Below are 16,878 nucleotides of genomic sequence, written 5' to 3'. Positions count from 1 at the left end.
CTGTTTAATTAATATTATTTTTTTTATCTAGGTATAAAAAAATGTGGCAACTCCCAGTCTAAATGAAAAATAATAGGTAATTAATTGCTAAGTTGAAAGTATTTTAAAAATTTGCATAGTATCTTTATTACTAAATATGTAGTGATTTAAACAATAGATAATTTAAAATGTAGAGCTTTTTGCCAAAATTTATTTTTTCACTTAAATTCAGGTTGGGATAGCGTAGTCTGTAAGAAATATCTAGTAATCTAGAGGCCACGGGCTCGTGCCCCTGCAACAAACTCAAAATTTTAATCATAAAAATTTTCTCAATTGGTAATTAAAATACACATAATAAGATGTCACCGATTTACTAGTCGCTTTTTGGTATTAATTTACCTAGTTGTAACTCATTCATATTAAACCAGTACTGCATTGTTTTTACAGTGAATGTGTAATTTTAGTGAAATAGTATTTTCACTAGAAAAAATATAATTTCAGAAACTAGGCTCGTAAATGAAAGTATAAAACAATTGATTTTACTGGTTAATAATATATTAATAATTTTACTGATTAATATAAGTGAAACTGTATTGTCACTCGTATGTTCAGAACATTTTATCCTTAACATGTAATGTTTCGTCCTAGTGTCATAACTCAATCTGATAATTGAGAAAAGCTTAAAACTATAGTTAGTTTTAATAGTTTTATAAGGTCAAGTTGAGTTTAGGGATTTGTTTAAGATACGTTTGGGTTCTTACATTTTAACCTTAAAGCTTAGTTTTTTTTTATATAATTTTTATTTAAAAGTTTATCGATAAAATTTAATTTTCCATGTATTGGTTGAGAAAAATAGAAAAACTATTTCTATAAAAAAATAAGCACAATTCTTATAATAACTTCACTTAATTTGTTTTCAATACTTTAATTGACATGAACACGTTTAATATAAAACCACACAAACAAAAAACGTGTCAAATGACAGTTTAGAATAGCACCTGCCAGTAAAATTATATTTTTATTAGTAAAAATATATATATCTACCAGTAAATATGCATTTAATATCATTTCACTTAAATTTTCACTGGTAATACACATTCACTGTAACATATACATAAATTAACATATTAGTATTTTTTATTATAATACTGAAATCAAAGTTTAATTACATACTTTTTGTGTTAATAAATTTGATTTATATTATCGCTTTAATCATTTTAAAATTGCGCTTGATTAAGTTCTAATTATGCTTCAAAATTACTTTTCGTATAAATCTACAAATTTGTTCTAGAGTACAAAACTTAGCTTTGAAGCAATGCGATATATTAAATGTATAGTAAAATACATTAAAATAATGATAGTTAAAATTTTGATAAGTAAGAGAAAGCAAATTAATTTAGCTAAATTAAATGCTTAAAAAATGATAATTTTTAAGTGTTAAAACTAAAGACATATTATATTAATGTGTATATATAAATCAGTTATATAATCGTTATAACAAACATATAGTTACATTATTTTTCTAGCCAAATGTCCTACATGATTCTGTAGTTTTATTTTAATGTTATAAATTTGTGTTTTTTTTTAATAAGCAAAGTAAATTGTAAATAGTATTTTAATTTTAATTGTTCACAGTATTTTTACGATTCAAGACATTTAATACATACCTAACCTATATAAATTCACAATAAAATTAGGAAATATAACATTACTCTCAAGAGTAAAAAATATGTAATAAATAGCTACTACAATATATACTATGCTGGAGCTTAAGATAAAAAAGCAGAATACTTCTGATTGGCATTTGTACTACATAATTGGCATAGCTATACAAATTATATAATCAGTAAATGATAAGTAAATTAAATTGAAACGGATTTTTGTACTAATATAACCTGAATATTAATTGATCCACTCTAAAATAATATTTTTTAACAAGCAGCTTAAGAAAAAATTGAATATTTTATTAAAAAAAAAATAATAAAAATAGCTTACTTGCACAAGTTTGTCAAAATACGTCATAAAAGATTTTTAAAAACAAAGATTTTTTGTGATTATGAACATTGATTAACAGTTTCAAAATCTCTTGCTTAAAAAACAGGACATATTTTGAATAAATGCATTGAAAGCTCACTGCAAAAATTCTAGGATTTAAGTTTACATGAAACGACGACTATGCCAAATTTTACTAATTTTCGAATCACTGTTTTTACACTGAGATTAAGTGTAATAAAATCAATATTAGATAGTAAAAAATAGTCTGGTTTCGCCCAAAATGATAAAGATTGGTCAGACAATCGAAAACAATGAAGAATGATAGACTTCTCTCATCCTAGGATGAGCCAAAACAGGATCGTACTGAATCATTTAGAAATCACTAAACTTTCTTTGAAGTACTTTTTTTCTTAGTCAACTCCATTTGTTCCCAACATGAAATAAAGACAGTTTAGTCAAAGCGATCAAAATGACATTTGAAAGCCTAAGAATGCAGCAGCTTCTACATTCATAATATAATATAGTCCAGCTTAGTAGTCAAATGAATCTTAACCCAATCTTTAAACAGAAAAGTTTATTATACCTATATTCATTACAGTTAAAACGACGCAAAGATTTTTACAAAGCTTGATATTTTGTCATTTTCATCTTTACCATATAAAATCTGCAATAAATTTTCACAATCGCAAAAATCCCACCAAACTACCAAAACCGTCGCAGCAATACATCAACAATAAAAAAGCAGCTAAAAAATACCAACGCGAAATTGGCAAAGCGCTCATACATCCCTCGCGCCGTTTTACCTCTCATTGTTTCGTATTGTGAAAGGGCATATAAATACATCGAAGGGACGCAAATATATGTATATAAAAAAAAGGTTAAACCAACCGAGCTCCGAACGGCGAGATAAAGGATATAACATTTAATTGACGACAATAAAAGTTGAATGCTAAGTGGATGAAGGGGGATAATGAACGAAAACAACGGGGTGGTTACCGCAATTTTGCTTGGCTCGCGCTCAAGATAATATTACGGTCCCTTGACACGAGGGACTCTGCCGCTATACGATTCCCTGCTCCTTCTTCTTGTCCTTTTTTCTCCCTTAATCAACTCGCAGGCGCTGCAGGTGATGAGGTGTTTTATTTCAAAAGCATCCGACCTCAATTCGGACGCCCGATGATTGTAGTCGGGGTGAACCGATCTGGTTTTAACCAGTTATTTGATGCTATCAAAAATAATGAAATTTTTATTGAATGTGATATTAAAAAATCGCAATCATCTCATTAATAAAATATTTCTCAGCGAGCTAAGCTATACATATTTTACTAGTAAAACTAGTAAAAAATATTCTGAAGAAGACAAATATTACTGTAACAAAACAGATGACATAGTTATAACCAGTATATCACAAATCTAATTGAGAAGCAGCTAAATATGTTTCAAGAGTAAATCTTACTTAGGATTTAATATGAACCCCTTGATTTTTATCTTAGCTTAATACATCTATTCTTTACAAAAATAAGTAATTACAATCTGAATGTTATCATATTAAGAATAAAAATTAATTTTGTAATTATTTTAATATATAATTTAGCATTAGATTTCTGTTTAATTTTAGGCAGATAAACAGATCAAGTCTAAAAACATATAAAATATGTACGCAAAGCATTAAAATGTTAATAAACATTAAGCAATAAAAACAAATTTAACACAGGAATAATATCCACGAAGAGAATTGCACGAACTCAACGGCGACCAACGCCGCAATAAAACATTCCAAGTACAACCATAAAATGTTTTCTCTTCACTTTACGCAAAAATAAGAGTACAATTGCTGGATCGTTTACTTTCTATTATTAACATAACTACATTTTTAACGTGTTCGAATTAAATAAACGACTTCTAAACAAGTCAAATAATACACTGACCTTTAAACCTTTTTATGCCACCAAAACATTCTACATATATTTGTATTGTTTTGTTAACAGGCACTGAATGAATTTGGCTATCTACATACATATGTGTAGTTGATATTAAACTGTAGCATACTATATGTATATTTATTATTCAGTGAAGTTGAACATTCATTAGTATAAATACAAATTCAGTGCAACTGTATTTATTCACTGCGCGGATGCTCCAGTATACATATAATACCTTCTAAACATTTTTAGTATAACTAAAGTACCTTCAAATACAATATAATTTTTCAAATAGTCGCTGGTAAAATAATATGCTATTCTAAACAGTCGCTGAAACTTAATTGAAAAGTTAAAAAACCTCCATTTGTTATTAAAATCGAATCCTAATCTAAACGAATACACTTAACCAAAAATTACAGTTTTTAAACTATATTGTATAACAATATGACATTATAATTCTGTGAATCTCTGATCTCTAATTTAAAATAGCTGAATGATAATTTTATCCACTCTAATAAAAATATATGCGTTGGCATAAAAAGTAGTCTTCTTTTACAAAAAGTATATTCTGTACGCCAACGCAAGTGACGATCGGAGATGTGAACGGATTGCATCATAAGATTCCCTATCGAGCTCGACGGTTTACCGTTACATTCTAATTAGAATCCACTACTATTTGCCTCTCAGCCATACACCGTGAGGGTGTTACCCTGCGCTTCTAAAGATATATTTACCATTTTTTTTATTATATAATAATGCTCTTTTCTTATAATAAATACAAATATTTTATTTTTTTTGTAAACAACAATAGTAAAAACACAGTTAATAATGACTGTAATAATTATATTTATTTAAAAGATGCTTAAAATTCTGCGCAAAATTTAAAAAATCAGATATATATAAAAGGAGCAAAATTATAAATGAAGTTAGTGATATTGTAGGTTAATCAAGTTTATTCATTTAATAATCCAGGACTGACGCCGATTCCCTATAAATAAAAGTGGGAGGGGTGTCGCATGCAACGAAGAAAGAGATAAAGCATGCTAGTTCGTGTAACGGTACTTCGTCCATACGACATGGGCATCTTATGAAGCGAACGGATTATAGTCACTTGTAAATGCACGTCTTAAATGGACGTAAACAAATGCCGGTCGGTGTCTACACAAACATAAAACAACTTATTTAGTTAAGAAAGACTGCAAGTACCGTACTGTGTAAAAGCGTCAGAAAATCTTGAACTATTAAAAAAGAATCGTTACTCAAAAGTTATGTTATATAAAAGGTAACAGACATTACAAATAACAACAGGTCTGTTTCCATTTCTAATTAACACATTGGCAAAAATATTTGAAGTAGGAAAGAACTAAGCACCTCCCTTATCTTGATAGGGTATTTCATTTTGGATTAAACATATTTTTAGATCCTGAATTGAATCGCCTTACACAAATATATATATATATATATATATATATATATATATATATATATATATATATATATATATATATATATATATATATATATATATATATATATATATATATATATATATATATATATATATATATATATATATATATATATATATATATATATATATATATATATATATATATATATATATATATATATATATATATATATATATATATATATGTGGTTGAATGCGTTTTCGCAGAGAAATATTTGGTTCAGATCTGAACAACCACATGCTGAACTTTGCCCACACCGGATGTTCATATTCTCAATTTTCCCCTGAGGATGGCTGGGCGAATCTGGCCGAAACGTAGGGACCATGATTCCACACGGAATCAAAAAAGTACGCGGAGTAATCCGACTCCTAGAAATATTAACCATATATATATATATATATATATATATATATATATATATATATATATATATATATATATATATATATATATATATATATATATATATATATATATATATATATATATATATATATATATATATATATATATATATATATATATATATATATATATATATATATATATATATATATATATAATTAAAACACTTACTTCTTGTAATTTTGCACAATTTTTTAAAAAATGTTGCTAACCACTAATCCAGTACACAGTCTCTAGAATATTTTGCAGTGCTTTCGGCTCATTTTGCAGCTTAATACAGCTTAAATAGTTTATCTTTATGGAACTAGAAACAAAGGGCTTTGAAATGATAATAAATTTTACAATTAGGTTATAGTAATATCTAAAATTATATAAAGTATGAATAAAAGAAAAATCTACATGCATTTTTAATAAGAAGTTTTTTACGTTACCCTTTAAAATATTAATTCACTATTTTATTGTAAAAATAACTAATACCATTTCTAGACATTACTCAAGATTTGGCCGAAGTGTGGCAAATATTAATCAAATTAAAAATGAGAATTTCACCTGAAGCACATAATTTATTGCTGTCTTATATAAGTCTTATTCAATATACAGATACAAAATATGCTGGGACTAGTACTAGTTATCTACTATACTTAAAATATTTTATGATAAGGTGATGGCTATTTTTTTTATATAAATTAAGAAAACGAATAAAAAAACAAAAAACAATCTGTGAAATACTATTGAAAAATCAAGTGAACCAAGATGTAGTAAATACAATTAATTTTCATAAAAAATACAAATAATATAAAACGTTATTAATAACAATCAACCGGTAAGTCGTAGTACCTCAGCATGTTAATGGATTCGAAGTTGCGATGGAACAAACTCATTAGTAAACGTTAATTATTGAATATATCAGCATGACAGATAAAGTCGCTAACTATTGACCTGAAAGAACTGGGTTCAAATCTCATTTGGACCTTGGGGTTTTACAAATATATTATCGTATCTGGATGATCAGAATTAGTGATTAATATTTACAATTGAACATCACAAATTAGATTTCCCTAAATTTTGTTAATCTCACCTTAGCTCATATAGATCATATGTATTCAATAAAAAATATCACTTTTTCAAAATATTTAATAATAATTTAAAGTTGCAACCTATGTTTCCATATAATATATACTAATTTAATTGATTAAAAAAATGTATAGCCAAGCGTCATGGTAAATTTAACCTTTAAAACGCCACAAACTATTAGTACGGCTGAGCACTACAGGAATTTTCCAGCAAAAACAAAATCTATTGAAACTTTTTTTTCGAAAATTTATAAGTGGTATATTATTGCGACTATAAATATACAATGTGTTATTTTTACTGCTATTTACCTATAAAAACACAATATTTTTACCTCAAAAGCATGGGTTGTCACATTACATATATTTAAAAAAATGATATGTAAAATATATTTAAAAAAAAATAAGTTCACTTAATTTAGATGTATAAAAACAAAATGTCAGGGTTATCATATAGCTTTTAAAAAATATTAATAATAAAATTACGTGAAAATATGTTTACATATTTTAAAATATTGTATATATACATATATAAAAATAGTTATAAGCAAATTTAATGCTGACAAATAAAAAAAACAAAGTGTTATGGTTGTCACATTAGTTTTTGAAAATTTTGTTTAATGAAAAATGAAATTTAAATAGCATTGTATAGGTACATTAACCCCTTGAGCAGTATAGCCGTACATGTACGGCGGTCACTACCGGTTTTGAGACACCCCATATAGTTATACATTCACATGTATAACTGAAAAAATATAAAATAAAAAACATTATATTTATATAATATTTTAAAAAAAATGTCATTAAATTAAAGAGAACGTAAATAAACATAACAAAAAATATGTTATATTAATTTTATAAAAAATATTAAGAACCTCTAAATTGATACAAAAAAAAATCCACAGAAATCGAAAAATATATAAAACATATGTAAAATAAATTATTAAAACACACTGATACAAAAAATAGTAAGATAAATCAACTCAAATACACGTTGAGAAACACTGATTATTTTCCTTTAATTGACTATATATGCAACATAAATAATAATAAATAAATAACAACAAAAATAATTATGAAAAAATACGTAAAAATTACTTTCTCCCAGGTGCTTACTAATAAATGTGTTTAAATCAACTCACTACTCAAAGGGTTAAAAATAGACATATATAAAAACATTAAGCTAGAGTTGTCACATATTTTATAAAAAATAAAATTATCATAAATTTAAAAAAATAGTGTAATATAAAATAACATCAAATACATGCCAAGTATGAGTTACAATTTTTTTAGTTATTGTACAGCCCAAACTTTTTATTTTGATCTCTCTAATTTATTCCTTCCAATTTATTTTTTTAATATTTTAAATGTACTCACTATGTGCTAAAATATTTTATGTCAAACAAAACACTTGATATTAGCCAATAAAATAAGTCCAAAGTAAAACGTGTTAACGCGCTCATTCTGTATGGCTTGTCTCATGTGCCCAGACATACATATAAAGCGCGTTAAGACGCTTATGGCGCAGAAAGGGTTAATATACAGGCTTTTTATGAAATGACATCTTTCTTAAGATATATCAAGAAGATTGCACGTCAGTATTGCAATATAAGATAAGACTAAATATAATTGATGTATGGATCAAATAGCTAACATGCTTTTTTAATCTGTCAATATCCAACAACCCGTAAGTTGTTTTGAAATGACATCACTTCTCATAAAGGCAGACTACATAGAATATGGTTTAAACGGAAATGAAGTTCACGTCAAAGTCTGTGTATTTTATTTAACAAAAGTTAAATATACTCAAAAGTGAGCTAACCAACGGCAAAGGTTTAAAATTAACCCTTTATATTGAACAGACAGTTAGAAACGGAGCTTTTACCATACGTCTGTCACTAGCCATAAACAGCAGTTTCGGTTGAAACGCATCCGCAATGCATTTGATAGCCGCCGAGTGCAGCCAGTCTCGTTTTATTAGCGTCCGAGGTCGGGGCCCCCAGGCGGCCACCTTGAGAGGGCTCCCCCCACGGCTCGCCTACTTGTTAATGCTCGTTGCTCGTCAAAAAGTTTTACAGCCGTGCATTCCGCCCGGTGAATTGAAATAGTCTACGGCGTCCGTTCGTGTGCTACTGTTTAACAGAAAACTTCTACTGTGTGGCCTCCTCCATTTAACGAGGTTTCTGTTAACGGCACTCGTACGAGCCCTTGTTTATATAAGTTATGAAAGTATTCGGGGCTATACTGCGTGTCCATAAATGGACGTGTGAAAAATTGTTTTCCGAAAGGATTTATAAAAATAAATTAAGAATATCGTAATACATTGTATTATTTCAATAAAAAAATATACAAAAAATAATACATTGAAAAAAATCTTAATATATCAAAACCGGACCAGCTCCTCGTAGCTGACAATAAACAGATCAATGTGCAATTATTTTCGTATTGCTCGTCATTATCGGACGTCGACTTAAATAAGCTTCAAAAAGCAATTAAACAAATTGTGAAAAAAATACACCCCGACAATACCAGCCCGCCAAGATTAAACAAAAAGTTGATCGCAAAATTTGTGGACCCGAGGACAAGCGATTCAGTGTGATAGAGGGTGCAAATAACCGATGTATCATAAAATTAAAACGTGTTCCTCATAACAAAACCGTGCATCTCGAGGTTCATCCTAGACGTCGTTTACGTATAGAGAGAACCTTCACTTGCTACCAAAAGTAGTAACGAGATATTTAGTGCAAGATTCTTTATCCAAATAAACTTACTGAGATCGTAGGAGTATGCACTTTTCGACATTAAAAGCTCATATCCACAGCGAATCTAAATCACATTGTAAACAGAATGATTTTGTAAGAGAGCAAATAAATTTAAATCATCTGCATACAGTAGAAAATTTGAATCAGTAGCTGCTGTATGTAAGTCATTAATAATTTAAATAAAGAGCCCAGGTTGGACCCTTAAAAACCACGAAAGGGTGAAATACTCTTTTGATAATCGGGCACCATAGATTACAAACTGTCGCTTAACCCTTTCACTGTGGCTGATATTTTTGCGCGATATTTCGAAATTTGTTTATATGTGAGTAGAACCTATTCCTTATATATTTTTTTAAATATTATGGTACAATAAATTTAAGTAATTAACAGCGTTAAATTATATTAAATAACCATATTATTAGGCTCAAAGGATAATGACACTTTTAGGTGGCCAATGAGTACTGGCGATTTTCTTGACCACACGGTGAAAAAGCTATATAACTCGAAAATAACCGAGTTAAATCATCCGAGTAACTAAGGTTTTAAAATTATTTAAAAAAAAACATGGAAATTACATAGCAAAAAACAGATAAGTTCATGGAAATTATCTGTTTTATTATTAGCTTTTATTTTTTATTATTAGGTTTTATTTTTATTATTTTTTTTTTTACTTTTTAATATTAGCTAGCAAATAATATTTTTAGAGCATAAATGTATCCAAAATATATCTAGAAGATTAAACACACTCGAGAAAACAATTAGCTTTTATTTAGTAATGTGGGATTTGATTTGTTAATATTTGTAGCTATTCTTGTTTCTGCAATATATTTTTTTGCATGCTACTTAATCTTAAAAATCAAAGTGATTTTAATTTTAAAATAAATATATGTATAATACTCTTTTATATAGGAAAAATAATATTGAATATTTGGTATAAAAAAATAGTTGTTGCTCTTTATTATTATTTTAACATACATATAATGTGTTAATATAATAAAAAAAAATATATTTTTGGCAATCAAAATATTTTGTTTGATATTTTAAATATATTTGTGGGTCACTTATGAGTAATTTAAGATATAAAAAATACATTCAAGGTTCAAAAACATTATTTGCTCATGCAGGTAAATCAAAAAAAAATATTGTTGTCTAGTCCACATAAAAAATCATACGTGATGTCCCTATGTTAAATATCACTTGTTCCTGTTGAATTAAGAAAAAGTTTTTTAAGGAATGACTACAGCTTTGTTAATATATTTATAATAAGGGTACAAAATAACTTTATATCTTATACACAAGCAGAATTTAAATTTAAGAAATAACAAGATAATGAAAGTATAGATTATTTAATATTGGCAAATTAATCTGTTCAATATTTATAAATGCATAATAATCCTTTAATATTATTTTTTATTAATATGATATACTATTTCTTATTGATAAAATTTATATAATCTACAATATTTTTATGGAAGTAAAAAATATATTTTATGATTATAATACGGAATTTAAAGAAATACCAGACAATTTTTAGTAAGCACAAAATAAATAAAAAAGGATTAAAAAGTAAATATTTTATGTACATTTAAAAAAATATTTATATGAAAAGTTTTAATGGGTAATTTAAAATAAATTCTTTAGCTTCAATTAGCATTTAATATTATTAGCGTAATTTTAGTAAGTTAATTGAATTCTATTGCCTTAAATACAATTTATTTATGAGTTTTAAGCACTGATATTTATTTATAGGTTTTAATATTCTATAAATATAAGTTTTACTTTTATATATTTAATTAATTTTTTAACTAAAAACATATTTTTATTACTTTTTTTGACAAAAATAGTAAAAAAAAAAATCTATCCGTATGTTATTTAAAAGTTATTTCTTAATATAAAACTTATAGTTTTATTTAGATTCATTTAAAGCTTTTGCTTAGATTGTACTATTTTTTTTAATATTATATACAATTAAAATACTTCTAAAACTTGATATTTTGTTATAAACGTCATTTATGTATATATTATATAATCTACCTAATTTTTTCAACATTTTTTAAGATTATTTTGCCATCGGTGACAACTCATGTTACTTTAAATAAAATATTTTAAAATATCGCACATACTTTAAATTATTAATAAAACTAACTCTAACAAAAATAAATTATTTGCTATACCTAAAAATTGAAAAGAAAGTTTTATTTATTTAAAAACTAAATATGGTATTAAATCACTATGTAATCTTGACTATTAATTAGGATAAGTATAAATGGCAAAAAGATGCAATGAGATTTATAATTATCAATTAGTTTTAATTCTGGATAAAAATAAAGAGCAATACTTGATAGATCAGAAAGATCACAAAAATATAGTATATTATAGCAAATGCATTTAAAAATAGTTTATAAATATAAAGTTTGATAATTTAATATAATATAAATTTTAATAATTAAATACTAAGAAGATGTTCTTAGTATAATAATAAAAAAACTGTTACTTTGCTAAGAATGTTTTAATTATCATATTAAATAGGGTTTTCTTATTTTTAAATGTTACTCAAAAGACCTGCGTTAAAATTTAACATAGACAAAAAATTAAAATGAGTGATATTTAACATTATATAAATGTTAAATATCACGATAAATCAATTTATTATGGATGAAGATCGTAATGATTAATAAATAAAGCTAAGTCTTTTAAAAAAAAAAAAATTTTGGCTCATAAAGAATGTTATATATAATATGTATTAATTTAAAATACTTATTCTTATTTTAAATACTGTTAAACTTATGGATAAAATGTTCTTTCACAAAAAGAAACAAAAGTGTGGTAACTGAATCAACGTTATCTTGATTTAAAAAATCTAAGACAGCAATATAACATTTTTCCTTCTCAACATTCATTACCTGTTTAAATTGAACACATCTAATTAGTTAGCGGATTCACAACAACGCAAAAACAACCTTTAACAAACTACACTTTACAACCACCATAACATTTTAAACCTTAACGCAATCAGTTTTCCATCGGACACGCAGCCTTAAACATACTATTACACACATATACACACATACACATAACACATAGATGGCAATCGACATTTTCTAAATGGCAATTAGTATTAGCGGGAGCATAATTGATTCGGAACGTGGGGCACAGACCGCAGCTAAGCGATTGTTGATTTGGCCGCTACACACATACACACACAAGTCATTATAATTACTGCGTGATGGGGGTGTGTATGGGGGTTGTTGTCTCACCCTCAACAACTAATGGTTTTCATGATAACCCGGCGTTAGTTAATAGTCCGAGTGGGAAACAGTTGGAAATAATTAACGGGCGCGTCGTAAATTCCGCGGCGCGGTTATCTATCTATCGCGAAACGAACGTGGCGATTTCACGGATCGCGGATGATTTACGTTATGGCCCCGACGTAAAACGTTAATCCTTTTATTTTCGACATATGCGTATATATCGTGCGAGAGATTTTCAATTTTTTGGGTGTGAAAATGCGAGCGGTTTGATTCATGTTTGCGTTTTTTCGATGGTTGATCGATTAGTGCTCATCGAAGCTTTCAGAACAAAAATCAGCTGATAATATTTAAAAAAAAACAGGATATTGACACAGGTATCCTTTTAAGCAAGACAGTCTATTATTAATAAAATCAAACCCTTTAATTTTGGAATAATAAACTTACACTACACCACATACTATTATAAAAATAAAGGATAAGAGCGACAATATCAACTAGTAATATATTATAAATTGTATTCAAGCCCATGAATTATTTAAAAGTAAAACACCAGGTTCAATAATAACAATTTCAATTATGGTAAATTAAAATATATCAAACCGTACCAATATAAAATTAATATATTATCAATTTACTACATTTTAATTAAATTTGTCATATTAAATAAACTATAAATATATTATAAAATATTCTACATTGGTGTACATATGATTTAATAACTATAATAATAATGAACTATTTAATTGATTATCAATTGATAATGTAAAATTAATATTCAAAGTTAAAGAAATAATTTTAATCAACTATTAAATGTTTAAAAAAAAAATTCATAGCTTTTCTTAAGAATTATTACAATTAAAATTAAAATAACTTGTCGTTTACTTAAGACTAAGAAATAGTAATATAATCCATATGTATTCTTAAATTTTCATCTTTTAATACACAGTAATAATATAAATATGTCAAATTATCAAGGGAAAACATTTTAAAACTATTCATAAAAGCTTAAATAATTTAAAATAAAAAAGTATATATTGTACAAAACTGTAAAAGACTAAATATTAAACTTAAAATTATACTGATTTATTTAATTATTTTATTAAATTATAATTTATTTAATTACACCTTATACTATTTAAATTCTGAATAAATTATTTATTTATATTATTGTGTTATATTCATTTTTTAATATTTTTAAGTAGTAGAATTTTTTAATTCCACTTACAATATTTTTAGGTAAAGCTCATTGAATAGTTTTATTTATTGAAACAATGTATTAAAATAATTTAATAGGAAAAAATCATTGCCATATATTATTTCTAATAAACCAAATTTTTTTATATAATACTGCTAGATGATAAATTAAAAACTGTATATTTTTAATGAAAAATGTTTTTAATCAGTCATCAATTTAATTAATATCGTAATAAATAAAATACACCTATGTATAAATTTTATTGTGCCTATCACAGTAACCATATGTACAATTATTTACAAATAATTTATTATAGGTTTAATCAATATAAATAAATTATTGTAACTCAACATTACTATAGAATTCCATTTTTTCTTAATAAAAAAATGATATTTATAAATATTTTTTAAGTATTCAAAAAATATATAAAAAAAACTCTTAATATTTGTTTAATATACATAAAAATAAGTTAATTTTAAATTGTATATAAATATTTCAAAAGTTTACATTTTTTTATGATTTTTTAATTTTATTGTAATATGTTTTTATTATTAACTATTGTTGTTTTTTAATACATTTTATTCCTAAAATACCAGCAAATTGTAATTTATAATTTATATTTATATATTAATAATTAAAACCATTCATAAATTAATTCATCGGTAGTTAATTTATCATGATTTGGTGATAAATAATAAATAAAGAAATTACTTGATTAAAAATATACAGATAAAATAAAATAATAAAGGCAGACCAATAATAAACTTTTAATTAAATAAATTTAGAACAAGACTTAAAATTATTTTCAGGTAAATTAGTGTTTATTTATATAGTTTAAATTAAAAGTATTAGTTTATTTTAAGATATAATTATTATACTGTGTATCAAATTCTATTTTTTTTATATAAAATCCGTCGGAATGAATAGTTAATAATAAACTAAAATATATTATATTTAAAAAAAATCAAGTTAAATACAATGTTTTTTTTTCCAATTATACATGCTACAGTTAAGTTAATGAATAAAAAATTGATAACAATAAAACCAGTTATTAATTATTATTATTTACTTGGGATAACTATGTGTGATTTAAATACTTGCTAAAAAACATATTAGTTTAATTACCTAATACAGTAAACGATTGATTGTTAAGTTATTATTTTAAATACTTTAGATAAAGCATATAACATTCTTTAAATAATATAAAATAATTTAACTCATTCAAACATTTGTTTAAAAGCAATTTTATTTTAAAGCACAGTTTAATAATATTTTAATTGAACAACTTTTGCGACGTCAACTTTATTTATTTCACACAGTTCTGAATTTATATCGAAATATTACTCACATCTATGATGTGTGTTATAATTGCATATTATTTTAACTAAATAATTTTATTTGTATGATTTAATCAATAAAATCGACTTAAAATCATTATAAATTTGATTAAATTCTAATATTAATTAAAAAAAAACTGAATACAACATACCTTAAATTGAATTTAACCCTTACTTTTAAATATTTATTATACATGGCTAAATACCAATAAAAAACTTTTTTGACTAACCTCTTTTAATCGAATCTCGCATCATTTGAGTCTTTCATTTAACTCCATCAACAGTCAACACATCAAAAACTCAAATAACACCAAATAAACAAATATTCTAGTCAATCTAAGAGTACTTTAAAGTTTACAACTCTTTCAAAGAGCCGAACGTCGACTCGACATTAAACTTTTCAAAACTTTTTCAACGCGGTATTGTTGAATTCCTTATGTATTTTATTATTTATTCACAAACGTATTTGAACTGAAAGTTTGCAAAATTAAGAAGTTATTAAATTTTGGTTAGTTTCGCGTCGTTTTTCATCGGAAAACAGCGGACAAACGCATAGAGAGCGCCTCGCTCGGCATGCGCCCGAATGCAACTGACAGAATTTTCCGAGAGTTTTCCACGCCGAGCGGCCACCCGAGTTTTCCCGAGGTTTATCGACGGAGCTTTCGGATCTGAGGGCGGAGCTATGCTTCTTAAAGGGTACGCCCACATCGGAAGCTGTCTTAGAGGTTTGTTTGGAGGATGGTTTTTCTTTAGTATTTTATTCTGTATCAATATTTGGCCGGATACGTAAACATCTATAGCCGGTAATATCAGCTTCAAGATTGTACGTAACAATGTGAAAGTTGTGTGTTACTATATGTCCAAATTACCGGACCAAAGGAACGATTGCGATATTAGCTTTTGTGCGAGAAAATGTACATATAATACATACTACGTTATATCAATTCCTTATATAATGTTAACCCTTAAGTCACTATGTGCTTGAATATATTACAAATAAAATTTTAAATTAATAGTAAATGCAAAAATAATTTATATTTTCATTCAAAACACTTATGAATAAATAAAGGTTTTTGTAATATAATATAAAGGTTATAAGTATTTATTAACTATAATATTTCAGATTTTTTTATACTTTTAAAACAAGCTTTTGTATATTAATATTGTTGAAATGTAATTATTTTTTAGTTTTTAAGATTCTAGTTCAACGGTACAACATTATTTATATATACATATATATATATATATTTTAAATCTAAAAACTAGCCACAACCCTACAATTGACAAACATAATGCAGCTTATAGACAGCGCATTTGATGTACCTGCTGTAGAGACTAAATAATTCTGATCCTCTTAGTATTAATGGCAATCTCATAATCAATAAACTGTATTGTATTAGCTACGAATCGTAGACAAGCTCCTTAAATGGGTTATATAAAGAAATTATTTCAAAATTTGTAGTTACTAATCTATTTTCCAAATAACTCAA

General features: G+C 25.8%; 1 protein-coding gene across 1 annotated transcript in view; it reads right to left on the bottom strand.

Annotated features, from left to right (window-relative positions):
* The window catches only part of LOC148238556 (lachesin-like), a 108,886-nt gene extending 92,907 nt beyond the window's left edge, over nt 1–15,979 (bottom strand). Inside the window, exon 1 of the mRNA XM_088183212.1 lies at nt 15,619–15,979. The gene's annotated coding sequence lies outside the window, so the exon portion shown is untranslated. The remainder of the gene's footprint in view (nt 1–15,618) is intronic.
* Between the last annotated feature and the right edge of the window lie 899 nt (nt 15,980–16,878).

This window comes from Plectrocnemia conspersa, unplaced genomic scaffold (assembly GCF_051122295.1).
Source record: "Plectrocnemia conspersa isolate PC_06_02 unplaced genomic scaffold, ASM5112229v1 ptg000001l, whole genome shotgun sequence".
NCBI lineage: Eukaryota > Metazoa > Arthropoda > Insecta > Trichoptera > Polycentropodidae > Plectrocnemia > Plectrocnemia conspersa.
This window is presented reverse-complemented; position numbering and strand designations above follow the sequence as displayed.